We start from the raw sequence: 7,910 nt of genomic DNA on the forward strand, positions 1-7,910 counted from the left end.
AGGAAGAGCTCTATCAGACTTGACTGACATGCACGCACGCACGCACGCACGCACGCACGCGGATTTGTTGACGGAAGAAAAACCTCCAGTAAATATGACCAGGCCTATCCTTTAAAATTTAGTAAGATTGTAAAGAGTGAGCTATAGCTTGAACATCAAAACATCAATACCAGTACAAGTTTTAACCAGCAATGAAATAAATCCCGCTTATTCAGTTCTGGAAATTCAACAATCAATGAAATGTGAACCTTCACAATGACTGTCAAAACCAAACATTTGATCACCTGAAATGAAAGCACACACAAAAGGAGCACTCAAATCCCGACATCAGCTTTTAATAAGAGCGCTTAAATTATCAGTTCCTTTAAAACTATCAGTGGCCCCTCTGTGGTCACAGCTGCACTGCACACACACAGAACCTAATGTATGGAAACAAACAACGACCCAGCCACGGTCAAAGAAAGCAGAGGTTAAAGAGACGAAAAGTAACCCCACAGTCAGATATTCCATCAAAGAAGACGCTGAAGGAAACCACAGATTGTCAGAAGACCACGGACTGACTGAAAACGTGACCAGAATGAAGGTTGCGGTTGTTCAGAGGCTGATAAACACTGATAACATGAGAAAGTCACACTGATGTAAATCAATGTTTATGATGAAACCTTCTTTTTTATTATTTTTTATGCTTTCTATTTATATTTGTGTAATGATTGCAGCTGTCCAATACAAATAAAGGCCCAAACGCCCAGAAAATAGTAATAAATATATATAGATAACATAACAATCAAATGCTAAGCTTTGAATACAAAGCAAGAATGTATATGCCTAGATTCACTTTTGTATATTTCCTTACAAAGTTGAATAACACGTATGTATTGAATTGATGAAGTCTATTGGTCCTTTGCACGGTTAATCCTTAACTCTCGCCAATAGAACGTTTATTTTACTATTTAATACTATGGATGTCACGTATAAATTTACTGATGAATGGGCCATACGCTTTTGTAGGGAAAATGATTTTTGGACATAAACAGACCTACGTTGTTTTGTTTGTCCTTTTCTCTGATGCCTGCAGTATTGAAATTCTTTATTAGGAATAATCCCTTGAGATGTGACAGCTTGTTTTCGAGGGGTTAGTATAGTATGGATGTACTGTTTTGCTAACACTGTACAATTAATGATAATCAGTGTTTAAGTCACTTCATCCTTTCTTACATGAATGTTGTTTGAACGCTCTAAACTCATTTTTTTTTTACTGTTGCCCATGTAACCAATGAAGGTCAAGCCGAACGTTGTGTCATAATATTCAGCATTAAGCAAGACAGTGTGTGGGAGTTTCTCTCATGTTTATGAAATATGCAATACCTCTGTGTTTCATCCAAGTACAAAGGCTGGGGGCATCCTGGTAGCCTACAGGGTTTTAGGGGCTACCATAAAACCGACGTCCTCCAGTCCACTAGGCACCTTTGTTAAATGTCTGCCACATGTCTCTTCCTTTTTACTTGCTGTTACTCTCTACTGTCTCTTTAGAAAACGCACACGGAGCAGTAAGAAGCTGCTTCTGTGTGCCTGTTTACAGAAGGATATATAAATATATAAAATATATATAATACTGAAAATCTGCCGAATCAGTCAGTCAATCGACTATGGGTATCGATCAGATACCAGTAAAAGCACACACACACACACACACACACACACACACACACACACACACACCACACACCACACACACACACACACACACACACACACCACACCACACACACACACACACACACACTTATAGCTAAATAACAATACATTTTGGCAACTTAAATTTTCTTTCAAAATTAACAGTAATTACATTGAAGTATAAATCTTTTACATGCTGAAACAAATTGGTGGTCAAAACTTAAGATTTTAAATCTCAGTTAATGTAAAAAGTAATAAAACATAAGATTGAATTGGATAGAGCGGCTCTATTGTCACAGACACCCGATCCACCTAGTCGTATCAGATAATTGCATCCCTATACTATAATACTATCACTTTTATTTTATTTGGTCAATATTGAAATCCCAATATTTACCACTAATGCTTATTGACTCTTGAAAGATGTTGCATGTATTTCTAAACTTAACTTAATACTTAATAATTTATAATTGTTCTTGATTAATTTTTTTTGATCGTTAGGAGCCAAAACTTACCCTAGAATGAACTGTGACCACTGAAGTGGGCTAACTCTTCTATTTCTATGGTCAATACCACGGCAAACAATCCAATGTCCTTCTACTCTCATTCTATTTTCTCTGAGGCAACATCAACAGGTTGCAAATGAGCCGACTGTCTAGCCAGATCGGCTCCTTCAGTACATTTCTACAAACATGTCTCACAGCACAGCTCAGCCGTGAGTGCAAATAACTGTGGCAGCGTGCCAAGTAAGTAGATTGGCTACCTTCCCATACCCAAGGAGAAAATGCCATAATCATATGTGGTAGGAAATAAGAGCAGCCAACAAGACGGTGGGACAGGGAAATTACCTCGGATGATTTTGTACAATGTTCCTGGTGGCGTGCCGGGCCCAGGATCCCAACGCAGCACATGGTGGAAGTTGAGAGAGTTGATGGAAAGATTGACCGGAGCAAGAAGGGAACCGAGCACTGTGTGGACAAGTTAGCATGTGATGAACAGTGGGCCTCAAACTGACATACAAGAAAGCACAAGGCACAAAGACACACCTGGGCAGGCCACGCAAATGAGTCGTCAGCTATTATTAACTGTAAGTGGGTGTGTTAAGGAAATAGGTAGTGAGGTATTCAACAATGTTGTAGTAAAAGTAGGTTTTACTCACCGGAATCAAGCAATATATGACGTAAGGAGCAAAAGGCAAACAGTTCATCCTGTCGAAGTCATGAAGCACCAGATAGCGTGTGTGTCTCACCCTCCGTAGACTGCATGGTTACTGCCAAAAATCAGAAAACACTATTATATCGATCGAGCATTCAGATATTTGCATTGTACGCACATTTATTTTCTTAAAGAAACGCCAAATATCTCCTGTTTAATAAACATTAGTCTTAAAATGTACCTCGTTTCCTCACGTAGCTAGTGGATTTAATAACGCTCACGTGACAATTAGCAGGCTAATTATTTAAAATGTGAGCTGATACTAGCTAGCTAACTGGCATTAGTACATTTTCTTTAGAGTTAACCCACTTTTAGGCTGGCATAACCCTGGCTAAATGTCCAAAGATGTTGACTTAATGTTAAAACATAAATGCAACCATTAGGAGGATATTAACTGATACGTAAATTACCGGTACAGAGATAAGCTCTTTTTTGACGAAGTTGACTGCTAGTTAGTTGTTTTCCAGGTAATCACATTTACGCTAGCCTGACGTCCACTCGCTGACTCACTGACAGTTCTGAATTTTTAATCATACAGTTGTATTAGAGAGCCAACAGCTAAAAAACATCTCTTGTCCTGATATTGACTGTTCATCACTTACCGACACAGCCTTCTGACAGTTTGTTTCAATGCCCAGAAGCAAAGCGAAAAAAATCTTAAACAGCCGGAGTTGGCAACTGTGTCACACTGACCTCAGACAAGAGCTTAAGGCACTGCCACTTCCTGTCCCCTTCAAAGTAAAGGTCTTGCTACCTGATGCAACATCTGAGTGTTGATATTTCTGTACAGACGTATTATGTATAAGCTTTCTCATTCTAGCCTAATTGATCTTGTTTTCCTTTGGGATCAATACAGAAGAATATTTTTCTGACATTATATGATCTTAGCGGGTCAGCATTTGTATCAATTCACAAAAGAATAATCGCAAAGTCTTGTCTTAGATGGCACTTCATTTCTTAAACGTTGTCACTATATTATAGATACCGTGGTTTATATTATACTGATACTCTTCTGTTGACGCAGCTAACTTCCTTCACATTGCACAAAACTTAGTTTTTCAAAACACCCATTCTTTGATTTTTAAGTATCTTTTTATGTAAAAATTGCTGTATTTCTATTCTGCGGCTTGACCGTTTAACCTTTTCATGTCAAAATACGTTGTGTGCACTCAGATTACTCTTTTACACATTTCACAAAATGTTGTTTTTTTAAAAAAAAACATCCTTGGTTTCTTCATTTTTATGTAAAAAATCTTTAAATCTATTATTCGACTTGACCTTGGACCTATTCATGTCCAAACTGTTTGATGAACATGTATGTTTTGTGCAATGTGTAAGAGAGTTAGCTGAGTGCAACATATGTTTTGGACGTGAATAGGTCAAGGTCAAGCCGCATAATACAAATATGCAATTTTTTACAGATTTTTGTTTTTTTTAATCAAAGGATGTTTTTTTTTTTGAAAAACAAGTTTTGTGCATGTGTAAGAGAGTTAGCTGAGTGCAACAAACTGTTTTGACATAAATGGGTTAAAAGGGCATGCTGCTAATAGATTTTTGACTGTGTCAGATAGCCAACGTCCAATATAAAACCAACTTTACATGGGATTCTAGATTTGGAATAGAGTTGAAGCAGTGATCTAACTTCCTGTGTGAGTGCACCAAACGTCACTCTGTGTTTTCCATGGAATATGTTTTCCAGCTGCGCTAGTTACACTTTGCCCTTCACTGTAATTGACTCAGGCCACTAGGGGCAGAAAAAAAAGGGTAAAAACTCAAAACAGCTGTCCCTGCTTCCTGCAAACCATTACATAAGCTATTATGTGGATTGCCTATGAGAACATGAATTCCTGGAGGACCAGTGCCACTGGTGATGTGTTTATCCTGTTGTGATAGATATATATTTTCTCTGAGATATTTAAATCATCCCCAAACTTGGCAAGACATCTCTTATCCTTCAAGAGAGGCTTTAGATGACACCTAGGGCTGAACGATAACCAAACCCAGGGTTCGGTTCATATCACATTTTGACGATTCGATCAACCTTGATCATCTATTTTTTTTTTTGGGGGGGGGGGGGGGTTCTCAGTAAATGTATACAACTTTTTTTCTGCCACATGGCAGTGTTTGTCATTGATTACGTCCCACTGTGCAGCACAGTTATATAACAGAGACCTATTTATTGTTATTGATTGATTTTATCTCTGATCGATTCAACACCAAGATTCCTTGTATCTTAAATTTTTGTTTCCAAATCGTTTCAGTGGTTCATGGACAAATCCACAGTCTGCCCCCAGCCAGCTAGCAGCCATCCCGGGTAGCACTTAACTCCAGTGCTAAGGACGCTAACGTCATTTACGGAACTGTCGGGAAACAGACCCAGGCACCCCAGTCAGAACAGCCATTTGTAACATTACACCTCCATTAGAGTTACCGCGCCCCCCCCCTTTTGCTTTTAGCCGTCTTTACAGTTAGCTACATTACTGACAAAACAGGAATATAGGCACCAAAGGACTACTAGTAAGTTAAAGATGTGGTAGCATGGATCTGGACAAGAAGGATTATCTGGATTGGAAGGGGGGGGGGGGGGTCGCGATTCTGCCGTCTCACTCCGTGACACAGGTTTTGGAGTGTCGTGATTTTGGCTTTATTTTCCATTTCGTTGCGGCCCTATGACACCTCAGTTGATTGCCAAAAGATTAAGAATCACTGTCCAGATATGCAGAACCTGGTCTTGGAGGAATAGTCGGCAGTGGAAAACAGTTCAGTTAATGATAAATCTGTAAACTGATTTTGGAAACCTCTGTGGTGCTAAACTTTGCTGCTAGGATTCAGGCACACCTGGTTCCGAACACAAACCGTTCCTCGTGCCAATGTGTGCTCCACTTTATCCATCCATCTTCATCCCCGCTTATCCGGTTTCGGGTCTCGGGGCAGCATCTCCACCAAGGGGACCCCAAACTTCCCTTCCCGAGCCACATCAACCACTCGACTGGGGGATCCAGGCCTTCCCGCCGGTTGGAGATACAATCTCTCCACCTAGTCCTGTTTTCCCCGGGCCTTCTCCCAGCCACTTTATGTTAAAAACATCTGACTTGTATATCTGAACATTATCAGAGTGTATGTTACTGTTGCCAGTAGCAGCTTCACATTAGTAGATGGCTTGTGGCTGATCAATCCCAGTCTCTCAGCAACTTGTCAAAGTGTTTCTGAGCAAGACTCTGTCCCCCAAGTTGACCCCCAGATGCTGTATGTATCTGTCCACTGCCCCTTCTACATAGGAAGGGTCAAATGCGTAATGTAATTTCACATACCACGTACTGTTACTACTGTTTTTCTTTTGAACAACCTTTCATAAGTCATTAGAACTCGTCCACCAGTCTTTGCTGGGTTTCCTCTGCACACAAAAAGACATGTTTGTCAAGGTTTGGATGGATGGAAGGTATGGTATATATCTTCATCATATCAATCATCACCCTCCTTTTTTGGAGCATTTTTACATATATGTTTAGAATTTATAACCATAACAAACAATTACAAAATACACTGGGACTAGACGCTCCCAGGGCCAAACTACAGAGGGAAAGACGGGAGGGAGGGAGCCAAAACAACACATGCAGAAACAGACACACACAAACACATACATAAAGAGACACAGACACACAGACACACACCACAGACAACACACACACACCACACACACACACACACACACACACACACACACACACAGACACAAGACAGGGACCAACACACTTGCAGGTAGGTCCCTGACACGGTGCTCTTGGATGTTTTATATAGACCTTAGTGGTCCCTAATACTGTATCTGAAGTCTCTTTTACATAGACCTTAGTGGTCCCCTAATACTGTATCTGAAGTCTCTTTTATATAGACCTTAGTGGTCCCCTAATACTGTATCTGAAGTCTCTTTTATATAACCCTTAGTGGTCCCCTAATACTGTATCTGAAGTCTCTTTTATATAGACCTTAGTGGTCCCCTAATACTGTATCGGAAGTCTTTTCCCCAAAATTCCGCCTTGGTGCAGAATTACAGCCACTAGAGCCAGTCCCACAATTTGTTTCCTTAGTGTATGTGTCATTTCTCAGTCTGTAGCTGTTTTTTGGGGGGGAAGGTGGTGGGGGGGTGTGCCCTGACCAACTGCCACTTTGCTCGTTTGAAACCATGATGGGGGGCCAATTCTCTGGGCGGGCAAAGCAGAGAAAAGGGTGTTAACCTTTCCCCTTATGACTCATAAGGAGCAAGATCAGGTGTGTGTGTGTGTGTGTGTGTGTGTGTCTGTGTGTGTGTGTCTGTGTGTCTGTGTCTCTTTATGTATGTGTTTGTGTGTGTCTGTTTCTGCATGTGTTGTTTTGGCTCCCTCCCTCCCGTCTTTCCTCTCTGTAGTTTGGCCCTGGGACGCGTTCCTAGTCCCAGTGTATTTTTTGTAATTGTTTGTTATGGTTTATAATTTCTAAACATATATGTAAAAAATGATCCCAAAAAAGGAGGGTGATGACTTAGATATTGATGAAGATATATATACCATACCTTCCATCCATCCAAACCTTGACAAACATGTCTTTTTGTGTGCAGAGGAAACCCAGCAAAGACTGGTGGGACGAGTTCTAATTTGACTTATGAAAGGTTGTTCAAAAGAAAAACAGTAGTACAGTACGTGGTAGTGAAATTACATTACTGCATTTGACCCTTCCTATGTAGAAGGGGCAGTGGACAGATACATACAGCATCTGGGGGTCAACTTGGGGGACAGAGTCTTGCTCAGAAACACTTTGACAAGTTGCTGAAGGAGCCTGGGATTGATCAGCCACAAGCCATCTACTAATGTGAAGCTGCTACTGGGCAACAGTAACATACACTCTGAATAATGTTCAGATTATACAAGTCAGATGTTTTTAACATAAAGTGGCTGGGAGAAGGCCCCGGGGAAAACCCAGGACTAGGTGGAGAGATTGTATCTCCAACCTGGCCTGGGAAGGCCTCGGGATCCCCCAGTCCGAGCTGG

The sequence above is a fragment of the Etheostoma spectabile genome, chromosome 11 (assembly GCF_008692095.1).
Source record: "Etheostoma spectabile isolate EspeVRDwgs_2016 chromosome 11, UIUC_Espe_1.0, whole genome shotgun sequence".
NCBI lineage: Eukaryota > Metazoa > Chordata > Actinopteri > Perciformes > Percidae > Etheostoma > Etheostoma spectabile.